The 15,374-nt window shown below is 37.8% G+C and overlaps 1 pseudogene; it reads left to right on the top strand.

Annotated features, from left to right (window-relative positions):
• The first annotated feature begins 5,869 nt into the window (after positions 1 to 5,869).
• On the top strand, positions 5,870 to 6,213 carry LOC114091549 (large ribosomal subunit protein P1-like; annotated as a pseudogene).
• The last annotated feature ends 9,161 nt before the right edge of the window (positions 6,214 to 15,374 follow it).

Below are 15,374 nucleotides of genomic sequence, written 5' to 3'. Positions count from 1 at the left end.
ATGCTGTTTGGCTCTCCTTGACTTGATGTGGAAGATAATGAGAACTTAAGGGTTGACGGAGATAAAAGTAGAAGGGTCTCTTCACCCTGCAGTACCACATGGACAGAAGCTGCCCAACATCAGAAACCCCCACTCAATAACCACATAAACTTCCATGAAAAAGATGTTGTAGCAGCTAACATCATTCAAAGTCATCAACGTTGGAGAGGTTGAAAAAGAAGCCATTAGTGAAGGCCACAGACTGTGAAGAAGACTTTTGATTTTTTTTTTCATGAAGGATAGGAAAAGTATGGGATCATTTTAAATTGAGGAAGACCCTATTAAGCTCTTGTTATAGCAAGACTAAATTAGTGATGGTGAGAGAAATGAAACATTGGAAAAACAGGCAGCTAGGATATCATTCAAGACCAAAATAACACAATTCTGAGCTAATAGACAGGATGCTTAGTAAAATTAGAAAGGAGGGTTGTCTTCTAGGGTTTGAAAAAAAAAAAAAGAAAGAATAGGCAATGCATGGTAACTAAATAGATTCTAGGGAGGGAAAAGAAAGAGAATGGCCTAAAGGACATTTCTGTCTTGGGCCATTGATAGTGCACACATTTAGAAAGAAGCACAAGAAGGAGATTTGGGGGTACAGCTACATTAATTAAGTTTAACCTTCTATGGGACATCAAAGTGGGAACAACTGATAAGATTGTTAAGATATGCCTGCCCACCTCTTAAAAGTGAACCAGTGATTGGCTCAGAAACAGAGTCCCTGGAAACAGATCTAACCTTAAAATGCTACAGGATAAGGACTGGTCAAGTATGATCATTTGGGACACACCCATATTTAAAGAGCCTGGGTTCTTTATCCTTTGCTTAAAGAAGATTGAAAGAGAGAACAGAGAGAGATGTGTAAAACCCAAGTGTGGTTTTTGTGAAATTACCGTGAAAGACTTTTAATGAGGAAGTGATTGATGACATCACAAACTGCAAGGAGGCCAAAGGAGTTGGGGCTGTGGTGGCCAAGTAATGCTGCTTGGGTCACAGAAGTAGTCTCACTTCTACCTTCTTGTTAAACAAAGCCTATAATCTACTCTGCCCCCACCTCCTCAGTTACAAAATGGAGAAGAGGCCATTCACAAGAAGACCTGCTCCACAACCTGAAGCCTCATGGGTGCGTGATATTAAGGTGGAAGGAAAGTAGAATCTTGCTGTGTACTTTCAGGTCTCACTGATGAGGTTCTCATTTTTGTCTTCAGGCAGAAGAGAGAGTGAGTGTCAGTTTCAGTCAGCAGGGTTGGCAAAGGTACTTTGTTGCATCTGCCTGCCCTGGCAGGAGGCACAGGGCTAAATCTTTCTGACACTAACCACTTATGGTGGTTTCCATCAGGAACCACCTGGTGAGCTTGACGGTTTTATTCATTTTGCAGAAGTCAAACAATTATTACTTATTCAAAATCCAAACCAAGGAAACCAAGCAAAAAAAATAGATTTGGGGCCTAAAAGTTTCTACTTGTTTACAGAATTGTCAAGTGATTACCTAAAGAAATAATTATCACCAGGTTTAAAAGAAAAAGCCAGGGGCTGGAGTTATGGCTTAGCTGTATAGCTCTTGCCTGGCATGTGCAAGGTGCTGGGTTTGATCCTCAGCACCCCATAAAAAAAGAAAATAAATAAAGGTATTGTGTCCAACTACAACTAAAATAATAATAATAATAATAATAATAATAATAATAATAATAATAATAAAAAGAAAAGCAAAAGCAAAAAAATGTAAGTGCAAAAAAAAAGATATTTTATGTATTTCTTTGACATTCTTTAAAGATTTAAGAGTTTCCGTGGGCTGTAAATGTCAAAAGGCCTTTACTAATCTTAGAAGGGCAAGTTTTATCTGAATGGTGGTGGTGGGATGTATATTTCAGTGGTTTTCAGAGTAAAAGGTAAGGAAATGAAATGTGGGCAGGGAATTCAGGACAAAGCAACCACAATGATGGCTAAAAAAAATTACTTAGAAATGTTTATGAGCAAATGTTAAGATCACTAAACTATGAACATATACCCAAAAGCCCAAAAGAGGTATCACTTCACCATAAATACACAGAACTAAACATTAGTTAATTGAAAATATAGGGGGTTGGAGATATAGCTCAGTTGGTAGAGTGCTTGCCTTGCATGCACAAGGCCCTGGGTTCAATCCCCAGCACCACAAAAAAAAAAAAAAAAAAAAAAAAAAAATATATATATATATATATATATATATTTTTTTTTTTTCCTGGAAATAACATAACCAAAACAGGAGAGGAGACACTTTTTTAAAAAAATATTTTTTTTTTTTTTTTTTAGGTGTAGATATTTGACACAACACAATGCCTTTATTTGTATGTGGTGCTGAGGATCGAACCCAGGTCCTGCCTGTCCTAGGGGAGCCCTCTACCACTGAGCCACAATCCCAGCCCCGAGAGGAGACACTTGAATAAAATTCTAATGACAATTTGAAACCCTGTTAATTGAAGAGCACAGTATTTAAATTAGGTATGTGTGTCAGGGTTCTCATGAGAATCATAATCAACAAGATGTGCATGGATTCCTAGAAAGAATTCACTATAAGGAATTTTCTGCTGTAACTATGGAGTATGAGAAGCCCCATAATTTGTTTTCTGCAACTTGGAAGCCCCTCAAGTACTAGTTCTAATCCAAGCCTGAAGACCAGAGAACCCAGGGGTGCCAGTGCTCTGGGCCCCCACTGGAGACTAAGGCCTGAGAACCACAAGAACTGATGTTTGGGGACAGGAGAAGAAACATGCCACATCTCCAGAAAAAAAACTAAATTCACTATTCTCTCCTTTTTGTTCTATTCAGGCCTTCAGAGGATGGAATGATACCTACCTCTTTGGTGATCTTTTCTCATTCTACTGATTAAAGTATTTCTTTTGGAAATACCCTCGTGGTCTGTAGGAAGAAAGACAAAGTGTTTTTCCTACTTCTCTTAAACCAATCATGACTCACATCAGAAGTGTGGTGTGTGTGGGTGTGTGAATTAGGTTTTCTTTGCTATGACAAAAAAAAAAAAAAAGCCAAAGAGAACAACTTAAAGGAGGAAAAAGTTATTTTAGCTCACAATTTCAGAAGTTCAGTCCATGGTCAACCAACTCCATTACTTTGGGTCCAGAGTAAGGCATCACATCATGGTAGAAGACCATAGTGGAGGAAAGCTGCTCATATCAATGTGTCTGGGAGGCACAGAGAGAGGGGAAGGGGACCTAGGAGAGATGAATTCCCCTAGGAGTTATTCCCTCCATCCACATTGGCCTATAGTAGAGGCCTTGCTCACCATGCTGCTGTGCCCATCCAATTGCAAATTAAGTCACCAGATGAATTATTGAAGCCAGGCTTTGGATGGCAATGCCACATCTTGCTGCCAGCTCCTGAATCCATAGACAAAGAGCAGGAATCCACCTGGACATGGCCTTGGATAGAAATAGCATCACACATGCAGAGGGTTACATTGATAGCTCCTTGAGAACAAAATTGAAAGTCAACTTGCACGTGACTCCACTGGTAACAGAGCAACCCACCCCCACACTGCTTCAAAGTCAGATATCTCATGTTTCCTTCTGGTGATGTTATATTTAGAGGTACTTTTATCATGTCTCTCTGGCCAATTATGAGATCCTCATTGCTCATACATATTGAGTTCAAGAAAAACATGGAAGCACCTCTGACCGTGTGGTCCAGTGGCCAGGTTGGCCATTGTTGCCTGCAACAGAATTTTTCATAGACTCAAAATTCACCTGTGTTTTACTGGATTGATGGGATTTGCCTTTGTTGGTCAACTGGGCACACACACACACACCACTCTTGTCAAATCAATCAGCATGTTGGGTGTGCACTGAAAGCTGCTGAGTTTTGTTGACAGCCTGCCATGGTGAAGTGATCCAGCAACAGCCTCTAACTGAACTTGGTCGCAAACATGTGACATGAGGTTGACCCTCAACGGAACTAGATAAAAAGCTGTATTTTTGGAGATGTACAATAGCAGGTGAATTGCTTACAACCCATCATAGATTATTCATTGTAGGTGCCATAAGTTGGCTCCCTGCTGAAGCTGTAGGACTTAAGCCTATGAAGTAAACCCCATGAGTCTTGCGTACTGTAAAGTAATAATTCTAGTGTTTGAGAGCCACAAAATGATAGTCTTGTCTACCCCATCCCCACAGGTTATTTATAGGTATGTAGATAACATGGGTGGTCATACTGACCTACCAATGGCTGGTGAATATGGGGAAGGCCATACCTCCCAACGAAATTTTATCTGAGTGGCCATCCAAAGGGGACACTTTCAAAAAAATTACTCATGTGAAATGTACTCCATGGTGGTATTACCCCTTAGCTTTGTTCTCACTACAAGAGGCCACCATTGTCAGTGAGATAGAGATGACCGCACTGGCACTGCACATGGTCAAAGCCCTCAATGCCACCTGTGAATCATTTTCCCTCTTAAATGAAGAAATATACCAAATAAGGAAGATAGTATTATAAAATCGGATGGACCTTGATATACTGACTGCCTCCCAATATGGAAGTCCCAGAATAATGTTCCCTCCCAGGCACCAAGTGTTGTGTTTACATAGCAGATAAGCACCATCATGTAAGCCAGGCACCACAAACCTTGGCCCTTGAAACTCAGCAAATAGAATGTAACAGGAAAGGTGGCCTACCCTGACTGCCCCATGGAGATGAGTCCTGCTTATCTTGCTGGGGATAGGTTGTGTGCTAGTAATTTGCTGTTGTGCCTTATATTGTTGTGGATTACAGGCACAGGGCTGTGCCTCCTGGCCAAAGAATCTTCACGGAAAACATCTGTCATGTACATTGTACAGTGAGGAACACTAAAGGGGTGGAATGTAAGGAAATTGGCGTTGGTCAGGCTCCCTCACCCGGATGTCCAGGAAGGAATGACTGAGATATTTTCTGCAGGTCAGGAACAATAGCACATGTGTACTTTTATGTAACCAATGATATCATGCTTGGCACCCTGCTGGCTTTATTGCAGTTTCATGTATAAACTGATCAGGACTTTATGCTGCTCAGGTGACCCACCCATCAAATAAAGATCTTCCTATGAGCCCCTGTATTTTCTTCAGGCTGCCAGAATCTCGAGTCAACTGTCTGGGATAGAGTGGGTGCAGAATTGACAGTAGGTTACAGCTCTAATAATTAAATCATTTCACCTCTGAATATTCCTGTATTAGCTCAGGAGCTTTTGAGGGACACCTCCTAACCAAATGATAATAGTGGATTTTCTTACTCTTTTCTTTCTTCCTTTCCCCCCCACCTCTCTCTCTTTTATGCATACTGCAAGTGATTCTCCACTGGACACCAACTGAAAGTTCTGGAATTCAATTCAATTCTGATACTATCTGCCTAAAGTTGGTGTCAGCTCCTGTAAGAGCTCAGTCCCAGAATTAATGTTCCCATTTTGGATGCCAGTTGCACAAAGTAGATTGTTGCCTCTAAATCCACTGCTTCTAAATCCACTGATTTTACAAACTACAGAGGAAAAATATGTGGGAAAGAAAACTTCACCGGTACTACACATGAGTAGATATGATTTGGTAGGAGTCTAGAGGTTCTATTTTAATCATATGTAATGAAATTAAGGATATTATAAATTTTACACTATTGAGAACAAAAAATGTATGGACTCAATCTGTAGGAAATCTCTAATGAAATTAAAATGTTCCCTTTTGAAAACTTAGGAAACTGAAAAAGAGTCTTTCCTCAAGTGTCACCAAGGTGCTCAGTCCTTCCGAGAAGCAAAGGTCGCACTGGGGTGAGGCCCTCACTTCATCTGGCGACTAGCACAGTGCCAGCCGTCAGCACCATGGCCTCTGTTTCTGAGCTGGCCTGGATCTACTCTGCCCTCATCCTGCAGGATGACCAGGTGACCGTCATGGAGGATAAAATTAATGCCCTCATTAAAGCAGCTGGTGTAAATGTTGAACCTTTTTGGCCTGGTTTGTTTGCAAAGGGCCTGGCCAATGTCAACTTTGGGAGCCTCATTTGCAAAGTAGGGGTTAGTGGGCCTGCTTCGGCAGCTCGTGCAGCAACACAGGAGGTCCTACACCCTCCACAGCAGCTGCCCCAGCTGATGAGAAGAAAGTGAAAGCAAAGAAAGAAGAATCCAAGGAGTCTGATGATGACATGGGTTTTGGTCTTTTTGACTAAATTCTTGTAATATGTTCAATAAAAAAAAACAACTGAACTTTGCTAAAAAAAAAGAAAAGAAAACTGAAAAAGGGGGAATTTGTGAGTTGATTTATGTTTCACATAGTAAGAATATACTTCAGTGTATCAGAGTCGTTTTTTAAATTGAACTCTAACATATGAAAAACTTTATCAAGTCTATTCAAGATGAGTGCTGAGTTACTTGAATAATTTTTGAGATGAATTAGAGTATAAATCACTCTTTGTTCTCTTAAGTTAAATAACAGAATAGCATAGAAAATAAAAGTTTTTATACAAGTCTCAAATTTTTAAAAATTCCCAAACCATCCTTTTGGGAATATTTCTGAACATTGTCTCATCATTATATAAAATCAAGTATTATAAAGACTTTGAACTACTTTGTAATAACTCTGGGAAGGTAATGTTTGAGCAGAAAGCCTGCAAGCTCTCTTCTGTGTCATGCCATCTTGGTCCTCAGGGAAGAAAGCCATCTGGTCAGGTCTCTTTGGAAACATACAAAGGCACAGCTCCTGTCAAACTGATGGTACTTGCTAGTAAAAAAAAAAAAAAAAAGTCATTATCCACGTAATGCTTACAGTATGATGGAGCAGGCTGAGATCTGTAGAGTAAACAAATCTAGGATCTGTGGATTCTCTGAGGCATAACTCACCGAAAAAATGTCAAAAACCCTCTGCAACAACCTGCATACACAGTGGAGATGAGCAAAACAGCTCCATCCTATTAGGTCATATATCTGCATTCATTACTTAGCAATATGAGCCAGAATATGTCTCAAAGTGGCAAGAAAAGGTCTGGGGGGTCACGTGAATGTTCCTGAACCTCTCTCTGGGTTGAGTCTGTGCTACTTGTCTCTTGAAAATTATAAATAAAGCTTGATAGTTGGTAAGATCTCTTGTTTTTGTGAATCTGGTTCACACTTAGATTCTTCATGTTATTTCTTTTGAATACATTAGTAACCACAGTCAGCCCTTTATCCAGGGGTTCTCCATCTGGGGATTCAGCCAATGTTGGATCTATGGGTCAAAAATATTTAAAAACTATAACTTTACTGAATACTGAATACGTATAATTTTTTTCTTATCAATATTCCCTAAACAATATATCAACAACTGTATAACACTTGCACTTAATTAAATATTATAATTCAGAGATGATTTAAAGTATGTGAGAGGACAGGTGGGTTATTTGCAAATGAAACATCATTTTATGTAAGAGATTTCAGCTTCATAGATTTTGGTATCTACAGTGGGCCTGGCACCAATTCCTCAAGGAGACCAAAGGATGAACATAGTCACCTGAACATTGGTATTCCTACCTCTACCTTGTTAGTGGACTAGGTCAGAAAGCTGATTTAGATTGAGCTGGTATAAGTTGAAACACCCCAATGGCTAGCTAAATCTTCACTTCTGGAACTTGGGACAGAACAGTGTTATCAACAGGGCAGATGGTCAGTTCCTCTCCCACCAGCTGTGGTCCTGAGCATCCCAGAATTCAGTCAGCTGTGACTCTTCTGTCTTAGAAATGAAGCAAGGAAATCCAGTGAGGATGAGAACAACACTCAGAGAACAAGAGGAGACTTCCTATGGGAGCCTCAGTCCTGCCTGGCTTGCCCAAGAACAGGGTAGCCCAGAATCAATCCAGAAAACAGGGATTCCCTGGAACAGAACTTTCAACAAGTAGCCACTTTGCTAAAACCAAGGCTCTTCTGACAGCCTGAAGCTCTGAAGATCTTTATTCAAATCAGAAGAATTCACATCAAACCATGTTGGAGGGTTATCTGTTTTTTGTCTTCATGGCAATTTAAATACAGATTAGAAAAAAATGTGCCAAAAAGTGACATACATCAATTTACTGAGGTTAATATCAATAGACAGAAGAGACAAGAAATGTATTTTCAAATGGTGCTTCAATTCAGTTCTATTTCCCCTGCCCTATGGAGAAAAAAAGAAAATTACATCACTTCATTCTACTCACTATCAGAATAGGGCCCCACTCACATTACCAGGTATAAGGTTAGGCAGCGGCAACCAAAAGGAGGCAGATTTAAAAAGGCTGCTGAACCAGGTTTTATTGAGATTTCCATCCTGCCAGAATTTTCAGAGCAGCAGAGTGGGTCTAAGGAGAAGCGGCCGGTACTGGATGGGACTGGAATTTTTATGGAGCTTAGGGTAGGAAGGAGGGCTTGGGACCGGAAAAGGGGTTTTTAGAGCCCTTTGTCCTACTGGGGTTGGTCGGGAGGAGCTGTCTAAGATCCAGGATTGGCCAGGAGACCCCGCTGATTGACAGGTGGTTGCGTCAGTGTGGGAGAGGTGTTTCAGGGGTGGGTTGCTTGGTGCTTTATTCCTCAGCCACCTCCATCAACCTGACACCAGGCTTTTTTTTTTTTTTTTTTTTTTTTTCTTATTCTCTGGTAATATAGTCAAAATAGTGACTGGGTATCATTTAGTCTTCTCACATGTCAATCAGTGATTTATTCATCCACTCTGTAGAAACAAAGTTGTGCAGTTAAAATAAATCTTATGGTATTTTAAGTTACAGATTAACTTTCCATTTTAATATTACCTGAACTTATTTTATGGTCTCCAATTTACATGCTATTTGTGTTTAGAGATTTTTATACTGAAGTAAAAATCTCTTTGTCAAAAAAAATAATATTGGGCTGGGGATATAGCTCAGTTGGTAAAGTTCTTGCCTTGCATGCATAAGGTCCTAGTTCAATCCCCAGTACCACAAAAAAAAAGAAAGAAAGAAAAGAAAAGAAAAAAAATAACATGTTATTTGAATGTTGAAAATCCCTAGCTCTTGATGTTTTTTAAGCCAAGTAAGGAAAATAATTTTTATTGGAAAGTCTTTTTTTTAAATTTTTTATTGTTGGTTGTTCAAAACATTACATAGTTCTTGATATATCATATTTCACACTTTGAATCAAGTGGGTTATGAACTCCCATTTTTACCCCATATACAGATTGCAGAATCACATCAGTTACACATCCATTGATTTACATATTGCCATACTAGTGTCTGTTGTGTTCTGCTGCCTTGGAAAGTCTTTAAAATATTAGAAATTAACATTGCTTTCTAAAATGAAAGGTAAACCTATTTAATATTTTATTTTTCCTCAAGGTGTCCAAAATATAACTCCAGGTGGGCCAACATTACTACATCATTATTAACAGATGTTCTGTCTGATAAGATAAGTTCTCAGTTGTATTGAGATGAATGTCAGCTTCTTTGGAGCCTGGCTTGGATGACAAGAGACTGAATGGAGAGGTTTTCTTTCTCTCTGGATAACAGGAAGGGCTGAGGCTGCTCAGTTCAGGTATAAAAGGGTCACTGAGACAGCACGGATTGGGGATTGCTCCTAACTTGGCCATGACTGCAACAAGTAAAGCTGGGAACTAGAGCAGGAAGAAAGACATGAGATGAAGTGTGTTTATATTACTTAGGAATGTCTGTTTAATTCCAAACATTTTTGTAAGTTATTGTTAATGTATTCTGGTTTTGTTTTGTTTTGTTTGGCATTATTTTTAGTACAAAATCAGTTTTTGTAGTATTTATCAGATATCTGAGGCAGTTTTCTTAAGGAGTTCCTTGACCTAGATGTTTATGCCAATCATTCAGTTCCCTGTGTTTTGGGTTAAAGTTTAATCCCCAATTTAGAGATGATAGATATTTTACTGAGGGTGGAATGTGACCACAGCTGATAGAATGGCAGTTGGCTTTCTACTTCCAGAGTCTCCAAGATGAAGCATTATGGTATTTGGCTTCTTGGCTCTGTTCTTATAAATGCCTCCCTTTATGGAGAGTAGCTATAATTCTGATATATAGAATTCCTGATTTGAGTTTCTCATTCTGCATCAAAATCTAAAAAGGATCGTCTTTCATGATGCCAGATGGGGAGAAGAGCTTCTGTAGGAGTTAAATTTAGTCTGTCCTCTGTTCGGCTGCTTGACCTTTGGGTTAGGCACCTGGGGCATGCCACAGAAGGAAGGAGGGATGAGGGCAGACAGTCAGAGGATGTTAATCCTTGATACAGATAACAATAACTGGGAAGCCTTGTTGATGCTTCTCCACTGTCATTCTCAAACTGAAAAGCATTTAACTTTACATATACATGAGTAGAAGAGCATGCACATAGGAGAATATACACACACCCATCTTTCTCCATATATTTATATATTTATAGCTCCATAAAGTGTCAAAGTCATGGCATACAGTATTTGTTCACATAAACCTAAATATGATGCCTGAGCCTGAATTGGCTCAGTGTTGACTAAATTGATGATGATAATGCATATAAGCACGAATATAAGCACTGGCCCTCGCTCTCAGTTTCCTCATCTATTGTCTCATCTCTTAGGTATAGCTAGCAATATTATAAAGATATTAGAATTACATTAGAGTGCTGGTTAATAATATAATATTTAGAGCCGGCACGGTGGTGTATGCCTGTAATCCCAGTGACTCAGGAGGCTGAGGCAGGAGATCACAAGTTCAAAATCAGCCTCCCCAATGGGGAGGTGCTAAGCAACTCAGTGAGTCCCTGTCTCTAAATAAAATACCAAATAGGGCTGGGGATGTGGCTCAGTTGTTTAGCACTCCTGAGTTCAATTGCCAGTACAAAAAAAAAAAAAAATATATATATATATGTATGTATATATATATATATGTATATATATATATATATATATATATATATATACATACATACATATATATACATATATATACATATATATATATATATTTTTAATATGGCCATACTTTTTTTAATATGGAACTGTTTCTGGTAAGTCCTGCCTGGGCCTTATGGTTTTCCTTGCAGTTATATTGTTTTATTAAATCTGGCAATTTTAAAGAAGAATGTGAACACATTTCTGTTTTATTTGTTTATTTTTTACTCATTTTATAGTTTGCTAGTGTAATTTAGAAATCATTTGTTCAGAGACACACTAACATTAATTAAGCCAGGCTAACAGCCTAGCAAATTTCCAAATTACCTTTTTCTTCCTTTAGAGTCCTTAAGAATTAACTTTACTCACACATACAAAATTAAACACATACTTAACTTGAAATAGTGCACCTATATTAAGTCATAATATCAGAATTTACTCATTAGTATTCTGAATCACACAGGAATTATAAAATATATTTGTTCACTATTTAGTCATTCAGATAAACCTATGGGTGAGATTTCATTTACATTTTTGTGGGAATAAATATAAAGAGAAAAATGGCCTATAAATTCTGAGAAAGAAGTTAAGATTGAATTTTGCTCAGCAAATATTTATCAGGTCTTTTCTACTCTATAGAAAATGCTAGTCGTTGGAGGATAAAAATCTAAAAAGTCTCTGCAAATGCCTTGTACTGGGAACTCTAGGCTGAAAGAGACTTTTCCAGACAGTACCACAAAGCCAGGGGTAGGGACTTACATGATGTACATCTACACTGCAAGGACATGTACTTTCATTGCAGACCCTCAATAACTTGGAAAAAACTGTGGGGATGTTAGGTTTTTGCTTCTTATTTATTTTTAAATATGACAGTTTTAGCCATCTAAAATAATTATGTTTAGAGTTTGAAATTGTATAAAGTGGTTGAGTTTTAAATGTTGCTTAAAACTTTTAAGATTTTGAAGAAATGTTGTTTCTGAAAAAATCAATTTGGATCTTTAAATAACTGTGTAAACACTTTCACTGCAAAAACATGCTGAAATGAAAGTCTTTTTTAATACTTCTGCTTGAAATAATTAGTGTGAATGATTTCTTTGAAAAGCTAAAACCCTCAATCTTTATGATGCTGATGCTACTGAGATGGGGTGTCTATTTATACACATGTTGATTATTGTTAATTTACTTTGCTCAATTGAATTATTTCATGGATTCCTGAACATATGAAAGTGCTCATTGACATTAATGTTTCTTTGAGACTTCTTACTTTTATTTTATAGCTTTTCCTCTTTAAAATATAAAGATTCTAAATATTTAGATGATTAAGACTCCAAATATTTAGATGATTAAAATGTGGTCAATATTTTCCTACGTTTTTCATTAGGCTACTTGTATATTTGTGCCCTCGTATAATTTTTTTTTCTAATTTTCTATGTTTTGGGGTAATTTTTCATTTTGTATAATACTTTTTTATTTTTAATCATTATGTATGACAGCAGAATGCATTACAACTCATATTAACACATTACAATTTTTCATATCTCTGGTTGTATGCAAAGTATATTCACACCATTCGTGTCTTCTTACGTGTACTTAGTGAAAAAACCAGCCTCTACCTTAGAGCAAAGCCTGTCCAAGGAAGGAGGCATGTCCCTTGTCCTTGGAAAGACCCACAGAGCACTCCTAGGCACATACCCACCCTGCTGAGTTGTTTATATACAAATAACAGGAGAGATCTGCTGCACCAGGTGTCCCCAAGTCAGTCTGGCTATGTGAGGAACCATAGCAACTCCTCAGCAACCAGAAATCAGCATGAGAGAGGGAAAATACCTGGGATGCCAGATTTGACCCTCCCAGTAGTTTATGGTGGTTGATAACATGTTGGGAAACCATGTAGTTCAGCAAGTACTCTAAACCAATCAGTTCAAATGAATCCCCCTCTTGTACTAACCAATCACCCTTACCCAATTTGTTCCCGCCAATGAATGTGCTAATCATGTTTTATGATTTTCCTGAGGTGTGTGATGATTTGCTAAGAGATGCTATGATGTATGTGAAGTCCCTGCCTTCCCCAAAGAGTGTATAAAACTGCTGCAAACCCTGGGCTCTGGGCCTCTCAGCATCACCAATTGCTGTGTGTATGTGTGGAGGACCGAGCTAGCTCGCAATAAACACTTCTTTGCTGCTTGCATTGATCTTGGTCTCTGGTGGTCTTTGGGGGTCCCAAAATCTAGCAAAATATTAGGATAATGATATCCATCTAATACTTAATTTTTATATTATGTACAAGGGCTTTTTTTCCTTTGTTTTTCCAAATATTGTCTAATTATCCTAATTCTAATTAAAGTTATGAATTATTCTCCAGTGTTATGTCAAATTTATGATCTGTGTAATTCCTACACACACACACACACACACACACACACACATGAATCATCTCCTTTCTTTCTTTTTTACATTTTACCTCAAGCACTGTGTATAACACTACTCCTATTTAATTATTAAATTTTATAATATACAGTATTGGATATTTGCTAGAGTAGTTCCCTCTCAGTCTTCTTTCAAAAGTTTTATATTTTTTTATACATATGCATCTGGAAAAATGTGAGATTCACCATATCAAGTTCAAAAATATATTCAAACATCTCTTTTAGTTTGCTTCTGCTTCTCCATGACCAAAATACTCAGAAATAACTTAGAGGAGGAAGAGATATTTGAGGCTCCTGGTTTCAGAGGTCTCAGTCCATAGATGGCAGACTCCAGTGTTCTGGGCCTAAAGTGAGATGGCACATCATGGGGAAGGGCCCACTGAAGGGAAGCTGCTCAGCTCATGGTGGGGTCAGGCAGCAGGGAGAAAAAATGTGGGGAAGGGGCTGCAGGGCAACTTCACTCTTCCAGGGCACATCCCCAGTGACCCACCTCCTCTAGCCACATCCCATCTGCCTACAGTTACCACCCAGTCAGTCCATTCAAATTAGCATGGACTGATGAGGTCATAGCTCTCACAATCCAGTTGTTTTACCTCTGAATATTCCTGCATTAACAGGAACGTTGGGGACGCACCTCATATCCGAACTTAACAATGTTTTTCCATTTATCCATATCTTCTTTAATGACTTCCTTAAAGTTTAAAGTTTCTCTCTTGCACATATAGTTTTTAGCTTAATCTTTCTTTTATAGGAATCATGTTAAATTTTAAATATGATCTTTTGTCATTTGCTTTTTGAATTATTTATTGCTAGTGAATAAGATAGCAATTGATATTTGTTGTAATTCATTTTACACTTTACTGATTTCCAGTTGATTGTTTAGCATATTAAAAACAAAATAACACGATATTGTTACAATTTTGTCTCTTTTCTTTCTACAATCTTCACAAGTTTACACATTTTTAATGCCTTGTTCATTGGTTATGAATAGTATCAGCAGTTGCAAGGAGCTCCATATTTTATGCTTAATTTCAGAGGTACATGTAAGTCCAGTACTTCAAAACTGTATATGATACTTTCCTGTAGATTATTATGAAATTCTTAAATACTCCCATGAAAATATTATCTAATTCTCTGAAATGATTGTTATGTGTGTTAATAGTGGAAAATTCAAGCTAGTGCCCATTGTTAGACTCCTTATTTTTTCCTGTAAAATAAAATTTGGTTTTAGCAAGCAGTATTTTATGCTAAAGAAATTGGGTTGTAAACAATAGGACTTTGCTTATTCTTACAGAAGTTTTGACACTTAGTTTGAAAGATAAACTTTCTTTTAGAATTCTTGGCACTTAGTTTGAAACATGAACTGTTTACATCCTTCTAATAAATATTATTTTTCTCCATTCATATAACTACATTAAATTGCATATAAACCCAAACATATCCATTTAGCAGTTCTTTCTAATGTTATTTGGGAAAGAAACTTCAGTTTCTCTTGATAGAATGCATTTACAATTAGTTTCAGGAAAAAAAAAAAAACTGGTAAATGAGACTTACAGTTTCCAGTGAAAGAATATAGAAACAGAGAATTTTAATTTTACCCTCAAAGTTATTTATCTTTTGCTTTATTTGTCTTTTGGTGGTTGATAACACGTTATTAGATAATTAGAGTTTGTAAAAAGAAGGACATATTACCCAACCTCCCTGACTTTGGTGTTGTATGAAGGGATGTAGGATCAGCCCTGAGTCTCCTCTTTGCTACATCATCCATAGTATGAGGCATTTACTGAGCCTGGTCCTGAAGTCCTCAGCTCCACATCCTGTAAGCAGGCGTTCTTGTATTGATCACAGTCAGTCTCTCAGTTACAATGACAGCAACAGTTCTACAGGCTCTATAACTTGGACCATTTTAACTCCAATAAAACTGTAATCACTACCCAAACAGATGTACCCTGTGTCCCATCCATCAACTCTGGATGGAATTAAGACTCAGTGTCAGGGGCTAGAAGGAAATTCTCCTTCAAATAATAGCCTGACAGCCCCC

This window comes from Marmota flaviventris, chromosome 8 (genome assembly GCF_047511675.1).
Source record: "Marmota flaviventris isolate mMarFla1 chromosome 8, mMarFla1.hap1, whole genome shotgun sequence".
Lineage (NCBI taxonomy): Eukaryota > Metazoa > Chordata > Mammalia > Rodentia > Sciuridae > Marmota > Marmota flaviventris.
The sequence above is the reverse complement of the archived record's forward strand: the minus strand, read 5'-3'. Positions and strand labels throughout refer to the sequence as shown.